Source organism: Hyperoodon ampullatus, assembly GCF_949752795.1.
Source record: "Hyperoodon ampullatus genome assembly, chromosome: 5".
Lineage (NCBI taxonomy): Eukaryota > Metazoa > Chordata > Mammalia > Artiodactyla > Ziphiidae > Hyperoodon > Hyperoodon ampullatus.
The window spans coordinates 19533197-19551158 of record NC_136918.1 but is presented as its reverse complement, the minus strand read 5'-3'; the positions used below and the strand labels follow the sequence as shown (position 1 = coordinate 19551158).

Here is a 17962-nt window from a genome sequence, read left to right as displayed (position 1 = left end):
TCTCTCCATCTCAGCTTCCCTTAACAGTTTTCCATCAGCTGAACAAAGAGGTGGGAGGGGTGAATTCATTTATGCATGCACAGATTTACTGCTTTAATAAAACACTATCAGCTTGTTTTAAATGAACTGTTTAAACACCGACTGCAGCCTGTGTCGGCTAATCCTCCGTTCTAACCTCCCCATTGCTTTCACCTGCATTTCACTTCGCTCGGCAGGCAGAGTAAAATGCCTCCTTCAGAACGCACCTGTCTGCACAATCGCAAAAGGAAGCTCCCGTGGTCTCACAGCAAACCGTCAGTCCCGCAATGCCCATGAATTTGTCCGGAACCGCTTCCCGGGGGGAGCGGAGAGCAGATCTGAGTGGATCCGAGCAGCTGTGCTGCCATACAGATAGATTCAGCACTAGCTACGGAGTGACTGTAGCGAGGAAGGGGCGGTGGTGCTGGCGTTGGGGTGGGCGTCAGGCCAAGGCGCCCGCGTGGCCCTTCTCCGGCTTCCTCGTCCTGCTGGTCGCTCCTCCGGAGGGTGAGGTTGTCTCACAGCAGATGCATGATGAGCGTGGCGTCCTTATAGGAATCCCCGTTTCGTGTGTCCAGCTCGCCCGTGGCATCTTCGGAGGCTTGTTTGGCTAAGAGGCAGAGCTCCTCGGGCGCTTTCTGATAGTAGAACACAGAGAAGTGGAGCGCCAGACCCAGCCGGATGGGGTGCGTGGGCTGCATGTGCTCTTTGCTGATTTCGAAGGCTTCCTCGTGGCGGCCTCCGGAGCTTCGACCACACTGTTTTTCTTCTGGCCGGAAGCTGCCTCTGCCAGGTAGCGGCAGTAGTCGCCTTTCATCTTCAGGTAGAGGACCTTTGCTCTCATACTGGAAATCAGTACAGTTCTTTTTTTTTTTTTTTTTTTTTTTGCGGTACGCGGGCCTCTCACTGTTGTGGCCTCTCCGTTGCGGAGCACAGGCTCCGGACGCGCAGGCTCAGCGGCCATGGCTCACGGGCCTAGCAGCTCCGCGGCATGTGGGATCTTCCCGGACCGGGGCACGAACCCGTGTCCCCTGCATCGGCAGGCGGACTCTCAACCACTGCGCCACCAGGGAAGCCCTCAGTGCAGTTCTTGATGAGGAACTTGTCCAGCAGAGCCGGCACGACGCTGCACACCGTTTCCAGCTCCTTCTCGATCTACGCCTGGTAAGCCTTAACCTTCTCCTGTTTCTTCTCATCCCCGTCGGCCATGGTTTTCTGCTCGATGCTGCTGCTAACCCTCCAGGAAGACCGCTGGTCACCGACCACGTTCTTGTAGGCCTGAGAGAGGCGGTTTCGGTCTTCACTGGGGAGAGGTTCGTTGAGCTCGGTCACCGCCTTCATGGCGGAGGCTTTGTCGTCGCAGCGCTCCGCATGCTCGGCCAGCCGCGCCCGCTGCAGCAGGGGCTCGCAGTCCCCGTTACCGCTAAGGTCCGGCCTCACTTCGCTCGGTCGCTCGGTCGCTCGGTCGCTCGCTCGCTCGGTCGCCGCTCGCGTGCGTTCTGGGTCTCCGCGGAGGCTGCCGCCGCGGAGGCTGCCGCCGCGGAGGCTGCCGCCGCGGAGGCTGCCGCCGCGGAGGCTGCCGCCGCGGAGGCTGCCGCCGCGGAGGCTGCCGCCGCGCACGCGCACGCGCACGCGCACGCGCACGCGCACTGGCTCACCAGAGGCCCAGGCAGCGGGCGGCAGGCACCGCCGCTCGCTCTCTCGCTGGCTTGGCCCCCGCGCTGTGTTACCTCATTTTCAGATTTGTCTGGAGTGTTGAAAAAAGTTTATAGTTCCTTTTTCCTCCTTTCTAACATGTGATTGAGATTTTTTATCCACTTCATGATCTGATGAAAGTTCTTTAGAAGTTTCTTTCAGTAAATATTTTCCAGTTTATAGCATTCATTCTTGAGTTCCCTCTAGATACCAACAAAGCAAGTAAAGAAGTAGACTTCTCACTTCAGGAAGGAAGTTAGATAACCAATAACCCCAAGTTGCCTCAATAAAATTTGAACAAACCTCTGTCTCTGGTGTTAAGAGTAAGTTCCATAGTAATAAATGTTGATAATTGTGTTTTCCTGCCAATCCTCCTGTTCGAAGGCCATGTGCACGTGGGATGTTTTATCTGCTCAGCAGAGTTTTCACCAGGCTCCTCCTTTTCCATAAAATGGATAGTACCTGTACTATTCACTTAAATAATGACTAAAACGTGTCTAGATTGCATAGCCCTGATGGTTTGCTCTCATGGAGTTTCTTTTTGGTGCTATGTTCTCATAAAAGTATTATCAAACCTACCTCTATATTTGCTATAGGAATCTTGTTTGAGGATATTGCCCATCCCAATGTTCATTGCCTTCCCTATGAAGTTCCACATGAAAATGTTTTTTTTAGAAAATTTTCTGCTAATTGCTAGTGAAATTTACTTCTCCCAAAGAACAGGTATTTTCCCTCATAAACAATGAAGGTTATCTGCAACACTAGCTCCAATTGTTAAAGCATCAGTAAATGTATAACCTCAGTTAACAAGATGTCAGGAGACAGTTTGGTTTAAGAGTGATTATTCAGCAGCTCAATGATATTCACAGCAATCACAAATTCCTGTTTTTTCCAGCTATGCACCTTCAGTGTCAAGCTTGTCAGGCTAGCCAATGTCATGGTTGTTAGATGGTTGCAGTAGAGCTAGGAGTGAAATCCTCAAACAGTAACATCCGGAAGAATAGCATATGACAAACTTTCTCAGAGTATTCTAGCTAATTTCAAAGAAACATCTCCAGAGGACCCCCAGTTATTTCCTACCATTGCATCGGCCAGAACCACGTTAGGTGCCCAACTAGAACAAATACTAGTACCACAACTGTTGCAGAGGAGATGAGATGACCATGGCTGGCTTACATTCATCAGAATTTACCCCCAATCTACGTAGCTACCTTAATAAAAGAGTTTTGTTTTTTTTTTTTAAATAAGGAAAAGAGAGGAAGAGATCTTGAGTAGGAACCAACAGTGTCTATTAGAAACACTCAGAGGGGGTCATTTTCCTTTTAAAATAGAAAACTTAGAATTAACTTTGTAAGCCATGCATGTATCATCATGGCCCTTCTACTTTATGGCTTTGTTCTGCTTTTATCTCTTAGTCTTGCTTTCAGTTAAAATTTATTTTCTACTGCTCGTGATTTTTGTATACTTTTTTTGGACATGTATTTCTGATGTTCTAGACTTCACCTGTTTTTCAAAATGATGTATAATATATGAAAACTAGAGCTAATGTTTCAGATACAAACTAGGGAATAGAAGGTGATTAGGTAACTGTTCTGGATTTGAATATACAGGATTCATTGACATTCCAGCAGAATCGTTAGAAAGTGGTTTTGGGCTAAGCCTTTAAAAACATGGCTGTAGTAATCGACTTCCCAAGCATGGTAACACTGAATATTCTCATATAATTAACATCTCTAATTTACAGACAAGCAGTGGTGGCACTTTTTGTTACAGGTAGAATTTAATTAGCCAAGACAAATAAATTAGGTTTCACACTTCTATCAGGATAGTGGAATTGCAGAGGCTTGTCTGGAAATTTCAGGCCATTGAAGATGCCATTTGACCTCTCAAGGAAATTAACTTTTCCAGCTGCCATTCTGAAAAGTTCTAATTAAGCCATATGGGTATTATTGACTTATTTATTACAATGGATGTCATGTAGGCAACTTTCTTGGAATTCTGGAAAATCCTCCAAATGACTTTTTCTTAATGTACAGGTGAGATGGAAGGCATCTTAGGATGGTACATGTCAATGGGACCATAGAGAGAGAAGATTCATAGAAGATTTATAGATTTAATCATATAAACCTCCAAAGATTCACTTTATTCTTTCCATATGGGGACCCAATTTGTATTACATTTATTTCCATATGGGGACCCAATTTGTACATTACATTATACAAGAGTCTTATATAATAAAGAATGCATGAAGCATTTGAAAAAAATTAGCCTCTGTGGTCATGGGAAATATTGCAGAGAAGAGACAGATGTTGGAAAGGCAAATGTGGACTCATTTTATGGGGAAATAAATAAATAATGGGAAGACTTATGTAAGAGTGATGGTTAGTAGTAATCTTCAGGGAAATGGTTCAGTGAAATAGTATAGGACAAAACGTATTGGAAGAGGATTTGTAGGTAGAGATATAATTAATTATAGGGTTATGCAAACTTGGGAACACTTTGTGTGATTGGTTGCTTAAACTAAAACATATTGCACTAGTACAATTACTTAAACAGAAAGTAGAAAGTATGTGTTGGAATCAGCAAGAACCCTGGAGGCACAAATGTAATAAAGAGGAAGAGAAAGTTTGATATTCTTGCAGCCAGAAAAGAGAGAAAGGAAACAAAGGGCTGGTGTCTTTAGTGAGAACAGTTAAATGTATGTGATTATAATGTGTGATAGTTAATAAGTTCTTCCTGTGTGATAGGTAATATATGTCTTCTCAATCTCCCCATGAAATAATTGATAAAAAGCTGACATTTCTCACTAATGCTTTGTGGGATGGCTTGTATTTCAGGAATGTAACAAAGGCTGAGTACTGTTCTCAGGTTAGTTCAATTGAATCTTGGAGGAACAGCCACTTAGGTTCCATCAGTTAGATTTTGTTCTGTAAGTGGATTTATTTCATGTTTATTTGTTTCAATTTTGGAAAGAGGAACTCCTTTTTATCTTTCTCCATTGCAGAGGTCTAGAATTATCTTGGGCTCTGCTGTGTTTCCCCATCTCACCACAGAGCCAACATTTCTTCAGAAAGGGCCTTCTGTTTTTGGCCTGGGAGTAAATTACTTGGGTATGTGACATTATGGGGAAGGATGTGAGGTAGCAGGGCACAACTGGTCAGTATTTCTGCAGTCTTTGAATTAATTACTTGGATTATTTGCCTTTGGACAGCTCCTGCTCTTGGATGAATTCCTATGGAATACTGGGGAACTTCTCTTGAGTTTTGCTCAAGATTGTTGGAATGCATGGCTTTTACCTTTGTAGCAGTCCTCTCTGCCTGTTTTGGGTTGTGTGTATGTGTGTGTGTGTGTGTATGTATGTGTTTTAAACGCATACTCTCTCATTGCATTCCAATTTCCAGAAATTTCACAAAAATTTTGCCCATCAAGGTAATCTCTTCTCTTTTTTTCTAGCTAATGTCTATTTTTATTTCAGTTAGATTTTGGAAGGAAAGAGAACCATGTGGGATTAATCAAGTCAGCCATCTTTAACAAAAGTCACAGGTGTATATTCTTGACACTTTAAAATGTTTTTTGTTCAGTGTGTACATTGGGCCCATCCAGTGAACTGGTATCCATTTTCTTAATTGGTTAACAATATTAAAATTGATTCAGTTGTTCATACATCATGCTTTCCTGCTCAGGGGAAAACATCTTTTTGGCCCAGGAAAGCTCTTCCTGGAATTGACCTGAAGTATACCAATTTTTATATAACCCAACTCATGTAATTCCTGCTTTGGCTTTATAGCTTTTTTTTTTTTTTTTTTTTTGGCTGTATGTGGGCCTCTCACTGTTGTGGCCTCTTCCGTTGCGGAGCACAGGCTCCGGACGTGCAGGCTCAGCGGCCATGGCTCACGGGCCCAGCCGCTCCGAGGCATGTGGGATCTTCCTGGACCGGGGCACGAACCCGTGTGCCCTGCATCAGCAGGCGGACTCTCAACCACTGCGCCACCAGGGAAGCCCCCTGCTTTGGCTTTAGACTTTAGCTTAAAGGGGGATTTGATTTAGTAAACAGCAGTTGATCAACTTTTGTGGTTATTGACCTAGGGCATTGCATCTGAATGTGAAAACCATCATAAGTAAAAGGAAGATTGATGGAATATGAGCTGGTGCTGTACTTCCTGCTCGCTGCTACTATTTTATTCTTCTTTTAGAGCTAAAATATTAAAGTTTGACTTACAGATGAGTATTGCTAAATGCATATTCAAGCTAATAAAGAATTATCAAACACACAGTGAGAAATCAATTTTCAAAGTGGTAGAGTCAAAGCAGGCCAAGTATCATGAAAAAGTCTTGAGCATGAATGAAAAGACCTGTGTACAAATCTTGACACTGTCACTTTTCATATTTTTTTTTAACAAGAGAGTTACCTGTGCTCCTGCCTTCCTCCCAGTTTCCTCCTCTGTAGACTAGGAATAATATCATCTTCTCATTGTTTTTGAGAGAAATTAAAGCATCCCTAGTATTTAATAAATGCTCAATAAATGTGACTTAAATCTGTTATTACTATTTTTGCATTCCATCCTCCTTTTTCTTTCTTTTCTCCTATTTCTCTCCTCTCCTCTGGCCCTAGTTATCATCTGTGTATTGGGATTCCTACAGTCTTACACACTTCTTCTGTTGCTCTTGTTCTTGCATTCAGCCCTATTCATCTTTTTCTTGATTTATTGATAATCAATCTAAAAGTGAACATTTTATTCCTTTGTGCTTTTTACCCCTTTCTGCCTAAAACCCCCAAACTGTATTTTTGGTTCTCTAACATCTCCCCCAACATCTGCTACAAGGCTGGGCTGGAAATGCTGGCTAACAGAGAATGCTGGATGGCAGGGTTTTTGCACTTATTTCTGTCTTTCAGGCAGGTCATCAAATAATGGGTCAACCAGTCAATTAGTAAAATAAAATAATTATGAAACATAGGAAATGTAGAAGTGTTATAAATTCTACTAAAAAAGATAATCATAAAATCATATTATTTAAAAAGAAATATATTGTTAGTGTTTTCACTTTTTATATTTATCATATAAAATTTTAAAATAATTTATAGATGTAAACCAGCATTTCTTTAAATGTTTACTCCAAGACTCTGTTTTGGCATTAAAAATGTCAAAATGGGATTAATGATAACAAATGAGAGAAATAATAAAGTAACAGATTTGAAGTTCAAATTTTATACATTGTACTCCTCCTGGCAAGGTGCACACACTCCTTGAAGCTCAGCCTAAGCAAACTCTACTTCCTTCCCACTTACCTCTCCCTTTTGTTCACACACATGTGTGCATGCACACACACACACACACACACACTCGGGTGCAAAAATTTGAAATTTTTATGTAATACCTATGTTATGCACACAAAAGTTTAATCAGAAAGTAATAGCTGAGACAAAATTGAGTTATAACACTCACATTGTCACCCGATAGGATCAAGAAAAATTCACCTAAGACATTCTACACAAGTATTTTTTATTGTCTCTCTTCCTATCTTCCCTCAGTGTTTCAGGGGAATGGACAAAAAATATTAAATTATTGCCCTCCTTAAACATAGTCATCATTGTCAGCTATGCAAGAAGATTCATCAACAAGAAGTAAAGGTATTACATTTCACTATAGAAGAGATAATAGATGTTCAAAATTCCCATTCTGTTTTTCACCTGTCTACTGTGGGTAGAGAAACACAGAATTTAAAGGTTTACAAAGAGAACAAACTTATGTATACCAACAGGGAAGAGGGGGGTGGGATGAATTGGGAGATGAGGATTGACATATATACACTACTATGTATAAAATAAATAATGAATGAGAACCTACTGTATAGCACAGGGAACTCTCCTCAGTGCCCTGTGGTGACCTAAATGGGAAGGAAATGTAAAAAAGAGGGGATATATGTATACGTATAGCTAATTCACTTTGCTGTACAGCAGAAACTAACACAACATTGTAAAGCAACTATACTCTAATAAAAATTAAAAAATAAAATAAATTTTTAAAAATTAAGAAAAAAATAAAGAAGGTTTACAAGAACACAGTTTGAAAAAAAAATAGGAATAATTTCTACTTGTCATAGACCTATAAGTCAAATATTGTTCAAACTCTAAAACATCTCTGCAGGATTCACATATAATGATTTTCTGGTAGACTCCTGGAAAAAATCTGACATTTGGTCTGTAAGATCAGTCTCTATCTTGGATATAGTTGAGTGAGTAACTGCTACTATTTGGTTGGCAGCTGAGTTTGAGTTTCCGAAAAACACTTAAGTTGATTGACATATTTATAAACTAGAGATTTTCGTTTGAGCAAAAATGGTTTTAAAAAACACAATAAAGCAAAATTTTGGCTTCAAAGTTAGTCTTATCATTGTCAATGATTTAAAGAAAGAGAGAGAAAGCAAAATGTAAGAAGACTTACAGCTGAAGGATGTATGTGTTCTGCTATGACTATAGTTCTGTAGGTTGCATTTGCACATTGATATTAAATGTTTTAAGACTTAAAACAATGCTATGCATATAGTAGATATTTATGTGCCTTTGGAATATACTGAGCCCCTTTCCTATATTTGGTGAATTTCTTACATTATGAATCCCACTTCCTAAGGTAAAGGCCATAAACTTGCTTTTCCAGGCTCCCTTGCAGCTAAGGTACAGGTATGTGACCTTGATTCGGCCAGTCACCCATTAACATATGAGGTCTCTGATTGGTAGAGTGTGGTGTGAAGAAGGCAGTGCAAGGGGGATTCAATTCTGATGGTGAGCTTGGTGGCAAGGAGACACTCAGTTTCAGAAATAGCAACAGCACATGGACTAGATTCCAGCACCTGATGTTGGAAAGACAAGAGACAGAGCCTGTGCCCAGAATGCAGGCCTGGTGTCTTCTGGTGCCAATCCGTCCTGCTTCTAATTATATAGCCTTTAAGACTGATTCTTCAGGAGTCTGTGAACTGTCTGATCCCCTCTATCAAATTTCTTTTCTACTTAAATGCTCCAGAACAGTTTCTGTTGTTTACACATCACACCTTCAATTAGTACAGTACATAAAACAATGGTACAACTATTTCTACTACTAATACTTTATATTTGTACAGAAGTTTTGTAATTTTAAAATAACATCTTTTGAGCCTTGTCTTTCAAACGATCTCTTTCAATTCTCATATCAGCTTTAAAACTTGGGGTGTGGCAGTATCTGTAGTTTCATTTGACATGTAAGGAAACTGTGAAACAGCAAGGCTAAGTAACTTGTCTTGTCACAGAACTACTTGGTGGGGATAGGAGTAGAAACTAACGTTATTTTTGCTTTGATTCTTTTGGCTTCACCATTATTTAATTCCACAAAGAAATGAGCTTTTCCCCTAACCCTTGCTTAAGCTTCTTGACTTCTTATATGCTTAATAAAAAAGATTACACCAGAGAGACATTATGAAAGTAGAATTATTGGATATGTAAACAGATCCGAGTGACTTGCATCCAGCATCTACTCATCTTTCTCCAAGGTGAATGTCCTCTGGGGGAGTTACTTTTCCCCTGCACCATTCCTGATCTGACTCTCCTCCTGGCTCCAAGGATGAGGGTAAGATTTATACCTGCATAGAGTGATTGGCTGAGGAAGGAACAGGCACATGATCCAATGAGATGCCATCTGGATAATTCTGCTTCCCCTTGGAGAGGCATGTTATCTTCTGCTGGTTTTAAACATGGAAGGATGCAGGCCCAACCTTCATAATGTATGGGTAAAGCCAACCCAGAAAAAAGAACTGAGAGATGGGTCCTGATGCCATTGTGTGAGTCTTTGAATCCAGTGGTGCCTGGAAGTTTCAGTTACATGAGCCGCTAAATTACCTTTCATGCTTAGACCAGTTGGATTGAATTTTTTGTCCCTTGTAACCAAAAGAGTTTTAACTGATACTGTGTGCCCTTCTAAGTTTCTTGGGCTTCACCAGTTATGCATAATCCAACAGAGCAGTACTACTGAATCTCATGCCAAGAGATAAGTCAACCAACTAAAAATCTAATTTGCTTTCACAACTTAATAACTTTTTTTACATGGAAGGACTCCAAATACTGTTTTCCCAAATCTAAGTAAAGGTTTAAGAGGAAAGCAATAGATCAGACATTAGGAATGTATAACTTTCTGAATATTTCCTGTATTAATCCTGTCCCTACTTTATTAGTATTCAGTAATCACTTAGCCCCTTCCTGGTTCACCTTCCCTAAATTTAGAAATTGCATTATAATATCCACTAGTAGACTTAAAAGGACAGAAAATACTCTTAATGTTTTTTAAAATACTAATCAATTTATTAAATTTGCAAATTCAAAAACCTAGATCCCGCTTGAGATTTTAAGTTCAGTTCAAAAATTTATTTCACTTATATTTCTACAAAATTTTTTCAATCAATTTTAAGGTGTATTTAAATAAATTTTGGTGCCATTTACAAAGTGTACGCCCTTATCTTGAAACAATTTAAACTGCATTCATAAACTTAATCATTTTCTGTCATTTTTAAGTACTTTAATATCTCACTTAAAACCTCCTTAGTATTTAACTAATGCTTATATAACTAATAAAGTTAAAAATATGGCAGATTTAATGTTCTAAGGGTTACCCAGAGTTAACCAAACTGTACAGTTAGAGGAAATAGTCCTAACAAGAGTGCTCTCTTCAGATTCCAGCTGCAAACTCAGGGTCTCCATTTCCACTCTCACTTCAGACCAGCTGGCCGTAAATTTGAGGATTCCCATGGCTACCCTCAGATTTGAAAATTTGCTACAAGGAGTCACAGAAATCATTGAAAGCTATTGTACTCACAAAGAGTATACAGGGACAGGATAAAGGTTAAAATAAGCCAAAGGATGCACACATAAAGCAGAGTCTGGGGGGCATCCACACACAGAGCTTCTGGTCATCCTCTCCCTGTGGAGTTACCTACAGTGCCACCTCCTCCTGGCCGTGATGTATGACAATGTGCAGAGAGGATTGCCAACCAGGGAAGCTCACTTGAGCCGTTGATGTCCAGAGCTTTTACTGGGGCTCAGTCACATGCTACCTACTTTTGGTTGATCTTTTGTCTCCAGACCTTCCCAGATGTCAGGCTAATGCCTTTACCTTCTAGTTAGTCTGGAGGTCAAAATTGATATAGCATGGCTCAGAGCCCCCATGATAAATCACAGTGTTAGACGACTCCCTGGTGGTCAAAGGCCCCAACAAACAGAGTCCTACCAGGCAGGACATGCCAGGGGCCTAGAGCTTACCTTCTAGATAAAGGGCAGACTCTTTGGGTAGGGTTAATTCTTCCTTATACAATACTGAAGTATTATTTCTCTATCTTTGATTATCCTAAATGTTTCTTAGCTGATTGTAAATCCTGTGGGTTTGGAAGATACATTCTGTGGAAGGTAATATCCCAGCAAACTGAGATTATGTTTCCCTTTAGCTTTTCACCTGGCATGAGTTCTGGAGTTGTACCCATCCTAGGCACTCCTCACTGTTCACTAAGACAGCTATGATTGTTGGCTTTGTCTTCTTAGAACATTCTAGACTTGGGCCAAATTTAGAGGTGGCTGGATTAGTTTTTAGATGAGTACCTTGATATCCACAGATAAAAGATTTTCTATGAGTAAACAAACATTTCTGGACTCTTCAAGGTGGCATATAATGTTGATCTTACATTGGCAAGCTCCTTAAGAGAGAAACAGTAAATTTTCATCTTACTGCAGTAACTGTGAGCAAACTGTGAGTGTTCTTTCTAAAGCTTACTTAGCAGCCACAGTTTGGACATAGAGAGTATTAATAATGCTTTGAGGCAATTTTGCAACATAATAGGAAATCATCATTTTGGGATGCTCTGATTTTTGAAAAAGCTTAGAGATTTGTTTCTAAAAAGCGTGGTGACAACATGCAGCTGTCATTATGTGCTCGAAACAAAGGGAAATCACTCTATTTGTGTGGACTTGGGAAGCAGCACCTAAGCACACGGTAGGGCAAGTCCTGCCCAGAAGACTGCCTGACAAATCTCATGGTGTTTCTTGTCAATAGTACAGCAGGATGCCTCCAAGAGTGGGAAGTTCAGTTAGCAAACTCCATGAGTTGTGTCTTTGTGTTCAAGCCATAGATTATGTACTCAGCCTCTTAGACTCTGGAAACTAATTTTAGCATAGCTCATTATTTCGCAGATTGGCATATACCTCTCTTTTTCCCTAGAAAAATAGTTTCCAAAGATTAAATGTTGAGGTTTTAAAGCAGTTATCTTTTTATTATTTATTTTTTAAATTCCTAGCTTCAAACCCCATTGTTAAAGAGGAGTTCAGTACCATTTTGACATGTAGAAGGCATTGCCACCATCATATCATAGCTAACATATAAGGACATCATATCTGAACTGAAGCAAACAAAATGGTGCAGCTAGGTACACACAATAATGTGGGATTTAAATGAAATAATAACTAAATATATACTGTTTTATATGCATAAAGCAAATCCATAGAATTACAAAAGAAGCCAATTATATGGTAATATAGACATAAAAAGCCCAGATTTGAAATATACATACAGTTTCTATTAAAACATCAAATAATAAGATCTACAGTGGGTCTAGTAGCTGCCTTAATTTCTAAGTAGCAATGAGCATTAAATGATATTTGCAACAATTATATAGTGATAAAGGCTCAAGTAATGCTATTACTACTATAGTAATAAATAAATAAAAATAAATAATAAAAAGATAACTGCTTTAAAACCTCAACATTTAATCTTTGGAAACTATTTTTCTAGGGAAAAAGAGAGGTATATGCCAATCTATGAAATAATGAGTGTGTGTGTGTGTGTGTGTGTGTGTGTGTGTGTGTCTAGGAGGTGAATAATGTTGGCCAAAGACTGAATTCTAGGTAAATTGGTTTCAGAAATACAAACTACCCTCTTTTAACAGGTGGCTATATAAATGGATTTTGAGAGATGTGTTAAACTTTGCAATTTCTCCCACTTTATCTCCCTTTGTTATTCTCAGTCTGTTTCCTCCAAACTGTTAAACAGTAAAGAAAAGGAAAAAAACCCAAGAGCCCTTGGGGGAACTGAGGGAGATTATTTTTGCATTTTACTCACAGCCTTGGCAGGCAGAGAGTCAAAGGAATGAACTGGATGGTGGCAGCTTCAAATCAGAAAAGCTTTGAGAAAAGGATAGGAAAACAAACTCAATGCCTGGAATCTGAAGCAGACAAGGAAGGAAAATTTGGGAAATTGGTCCAGGAGGGTGAACAGAAAAAAGGCCTAAGTAAATTCCCTGACAACTTAGAATTCAGTGATTTCTTGAATTAAACACATTAATTTTATCCATTATAAAAATGCAGTATATATTTGTCGATGTGTGTTTTGTCTATTTGTCTGTCTGTGTGTCAGCAGTTGTTTGATCTTCTCAAAAAAACCTACTGTTTGTATTGTTACTCCCTTTTAGAGACAGGAAACTTGAGACACAAAGATGCTAAATGCTTGCCTAAGGTCACACATTTTGTAAGCAGCAGAGCCAGGCTTAGCATCTAAAGCTTATTTCCTAATGCTTTCCCACATGGATAGTTGAAGGGATTGGACTGACTAAGTCTTGTTTTGGTGCACAAAGTATTTACATGGAACTTCCAAAATGTCCTGAAATGCATTTTTCAGTATGCTAATTTTTCACTGGCATACAAGTATCTTATGCTATAATGCCCTTAAAATCAGACACTTAATATATGAACTTTTCCTGAAGTTATCAGGTGTGTAGGTTTCTCCCATAGCTAATATTTCACCTGCTTCTTAACTCCAAATCTTTCCATCACAAAGTGAGAAGACTCCTCTAACTATCCTTGGGCTTCTCCAAATTACCTGTTCAGCCTCACTTAGAGCTGGATGTGTGAGCTAGCAGTGCATGAAGAAGTTCATTAGAGAAGGGAATTGGATTTGATTAATTTTTTCTTAACACTGATTGACCATGACAGTCCATTTTGCTAACATTTATATTGCAGTAAAGTTTAATTATGGATTATTTCACCATAAGGCAAAATAGAGTGACATAAAGCAGAGAGTGAAAATTTACAGTGCTGTATAAATATCTATTTCTAACTTTCTGCCAATTACTTTCCTATTTTATTTACAACTTTAGGCACACACTTTTATAAGTACATACAATTGTGTTCCTAAAGTAAAAAAATTCAGAAAAATTGTTAAAGACAAAGAAATAGATCGTAAGAAATACAGGATTGGTATCCAACTTGACACCAAGATGACACCTTCCATATGTACACATTAACATTAATGGTCAAGTCAGTTAAAAAATAGATAAACCAATGTGCATCTGATGTGCCTGTTTCAGAATAATGATTATACTCTTGCATATCATTGCGGTGTGAGGATGGTAGAAAGCTTTTCTAACTCTAGGACACTAGCTTAATATATTCTGTCACCAGACCTGTTTTCTTTTTTCTTTTTTCTTTTTTTTTCTTCCCAAATGCCTCTCTGTTCATTTACCTCTTAAAGTGATTAAAGGATTATAGGTACTGCTTTGGAATTAGTCAGGCTCATCCAAGATATTTCCTATTAGTCAGAGAGAAAAAAAATTATTTTGAAAAGAAGCTCAGAATAAAAAAGTGATTGGGTGGGGAAGGCAGATGGTGAGAGGGGTATTCAGGGGCAAAAATCCAAAATTTAATTGTGTGTCCAAGTTCATATTTGGTAATTGCTGTTCATATTGGCTTCTGACACATAAAAATTTGGATAGATGTGCCAATCAGGCAAGCACCAAATGGGAAGCGTGTGCACGTTAATCTCAGATCCCCAAACAATTCTGTTTTACTGACCTACCTTGGATACTGGATAATACAGGGTATAAAATAATGAGGAAGAATGTTAACTGAAGTTCTCAAGTTTAAATCAAATCTTGTCCTTATTTGATCACCAAGACCCTCAGTAAAAATGATTTCCTGGTTGGTATCAGTAGAATAGGCATTTGAGGAGAGTCAGCAGGTTCAGTTCATCATTATAGTTAGCATCTGGGTTGATAGCTTCAGCAATAAAAATTCTCGTGTAATAGACAGAACAAGGAACTAACTACTCAGTCTTGTTCTAAACAGTAAGCGCAGGTCTTTCACTTTATTCTTTTGACGGTGAATTTTTGTGCCAGCTTCTTTCTAACACTTCATAAGAAAACTTGGACAATGCACACTGAAATTTTAGAATTTTATTCAGCTTTGTTTTATTGTCCAACAAATACCAGTTTGCTCTAGAATAAATTAAATAAATAATTAAGATCAAAGTGAAGAAAAAAATTGCCTGTAATCCTTTCTTGTGCTGTCATTACACCTAAGCTAACCACTGTAAATATTTGGGTCCGTATCCCCCCAGACATAGACATAGGTGTATAGTGTTTCCAAATATATACATATATTTCTGATGCAAGATATTCAATATCTGCATTCAAGAAACAGAGAAGTTGCATCTCTTAGATCTTTACTTGAATAAAATTTCTGATTTCCTTCTCATTCTTTCCTAATCACTCAAAATTTAAGCTTGCATCAAACAAATGTACAATTAAGCTAATGATTATTAGCTAACTAACTGCTAGTTAAACGTTCTTTTTTGGAGAGTCAGACATGTTTCAACTTCCTCTTAACTTTCCTGAGTTTAAATTAGTACATTTAAATATATTCCTTGAAAGTTTGTAACACGTCCAGGAATAATTTAGGGGCTGGGAGCAATAACAAAGTGTAAGAATTTGTCTGTCTTTTTAAAGTGATTCCAGTGTGCTCAGGGATACAAAACAAACATTGGGAATAGATTGGAGAGCAGTTGATGCAATAGGGAAAAGAGAAGCAATAAACACCGGGAATTAAAGACGCTTCTGAGAAGGCTTCAGGGGCTGAAAGGAGGCTGCTGGCTGTGAGAGATTTAAACCTTAGGGTGGAAGGGAAAACTCTTCCAGGCAGAGGAAGCAGCACGCGCCAAATCTTGGAACTGATAATGATCTCGGCATGACAGGCCTTTATACAGTGGGAAAAGGCGGTAATGAAATTTGATGTGGGAGGTAACAAAACAAAGTAATCATTATTAGTGTACATTATTTTGACCTGAACCCATCTGAATGATATGATTTGGATTTACTGGAAACCTTATCAAATAGCACCTTTATCATCTCTTTAGCGCTCTTTGCAAATACTCAAGTGCCTGTTCATGTCCCACAGATCTTTCAAATCAAATACGTCCCACACTGCACTCGTCATATTCCCTCTAGTGAATGCCCCAAATTATCGCCACAGAGTCTGTTAATAAAGCAAAACTTACCTCATACTTGTTGCAGCAAGAAAAAAAACATGAATCTGACAAGGTCTTAGCTGTGTTTCAGAAGGGGAATATTTACAGAATTGTGGCTTCTAGGCTTACATGGTGTAAGGTGGTGTTCCCCGCCCCCCCACCAGACAAAACTAATCGGGAGCGGCACAAAATCTCCTGAAATAAGTCTTGATAAGCAAACTTTTGTTTGGTAAGTGGGCTGTTTGCTCAGGTGAACAGCCTCTTATCTTTAATAAATTTATCTGTAGGAATTTCCTAAAACAATTGGTGGAGTTATTTTTTTTGCTTTACAGCCTTATCTTTCTCTGGAAAAGTTTTCCTAGAACAAAGAACTATATCATGTTGACATAGGTGGTCTGCAGACTCGTCTAAGTCATGTGGGCACAGATGGTCTCAGCTCTCACCTCCCTAAACCAGGCCCCCTCTAAGATGTTTCCTGCCTGAGTCACTGGTAACACCCACCACCCTCCTGCTCTCCTGGGGAAAGAGCTTGACTTTGTTTTCACTTCCCCATCCTCCAATGCAGGCTGTCACTCTCAGCTCCCATACTTCCCAAATGTTCCCCAAATGCTCTTCCAGCATCTCTCCTGTTTCCACTCTTTGTTTCACATAAAGGTGAAAATTTCATTTCTGAAATAAACAACTGAATATGTAATTTCTCTCCTAAATGATTTACAATAGCTTCACATTGCATATATATATGAAACCATCATGCATCGTGTGTATAGGCTAAATATATACAATTTTTATTAGTCAATTATGCCTCAATAAAACTGGACAAAAAGTTTCCCAACACTAAATAATAAAACCTGAACTTAATAGCACTGACTTCAAGACCCTCCGTGAGCTGGTCTCAACCTCTTAATTCACTTCATACTATATTTTTTGTGTGTGGATAATTTCCTTAACACAGCATAGAATTTTCAGGCTTTTGTTCTACCTGATACAGTCTTCTCCCCTTTCTCCACTCAAAGGCCCTTTATTCAGTGTTATTTGTCTCTGTTTACTTCCTATTTCTCTCTGCCTTCCTGCTAGTCTCCTCAATTACCAGTTGATTTGATTAGTGTCCCGGGGTTATGTCCTTGCCTCACTACAGTTTGTACTTTGTCTTCTATATAAATGCTCTTAGCTCTTTTAATGCATCTGCTTCCTCATATTTGATGGCTCTCCAATCCACATCAATTTTCCTTAACTCTCCTCTCAGCTCCAGATGCAAATTCACCTGTGCTACACATAGCCCCTTGGGATTCCTACAGGTATCTCAGATTCAACATGCTCAAAACCAAAAGCATTCCTCCTCCTGTAATCCCTATCATGGTATCATCACCCAGAGAGCAAACCTAGGTGCTGTCTCCCTCACCGCTCATGTCCCATCACTCACCTTGCCTTGCCAATTTTACTTCCTTTGAATTTCTCAGATCTTTCCCATCATCTCCATCCCTCTTCAGTTGCTCCAGTTCATGCCTCACCATCTCTTGCCTGAGATTTGGTGACCACCTCCTCACTGCTTTTGTGACACCTTGCCATTTTCAAATAAACCTTCCATTGAGCCACCTGTGTTTCTAAAATGCAAAGTTGCTGTCCCTTAAAATCTTTCAGTGGCTTCTAAGAGCCTACAGAGTACAGCTCAGCCCCCTTAACATGCAATATAAAACCTTCTATAGGGCTTCCCTGGTGGCGCAGTGGTTGGAAGTCCGCCTGCCGATGCAGGGGACACGGGTTCGTGCCCCGGAACGGGAGGATCCCACGTGCCACGGAGCGGCTGGGCCCGTGAGCCATGGCCGCTGAGCCTACGTGTCCGGAGCCTGTGCTCCGCAACGGGAGAGGCCACAGCAGTGAGAGGCCCGCGTACCGCAAAATAAATAAATAAATGAATAAATAAAACACAAAAAAACCTTCTATAAAAC

General features: G+C 39.6%; 1 pseudogene across 1 annotated transcript; it reads right to left on the bottom strand.

Annotated features, from left to right (window-relative positions):
• Positions 1–281: 281 nt before the first annotated feature.
• On the bottom strand, positions 282–17527 carry LOC307053692 (14-3-3 protein eta-like; annotated as a pseudogene). The gene is made up of 3 exons: positions 17437–17527; positions 1086–1748; positions 282–855 (listed from the first exon to the last, which is right to left on the bottom strand). The product of its transcript is annotated as a 14-3-3 protein eta-like (transcript).
• Between the last annotated feature and the right edge of the window lie 435 nt (positions 17528–17962).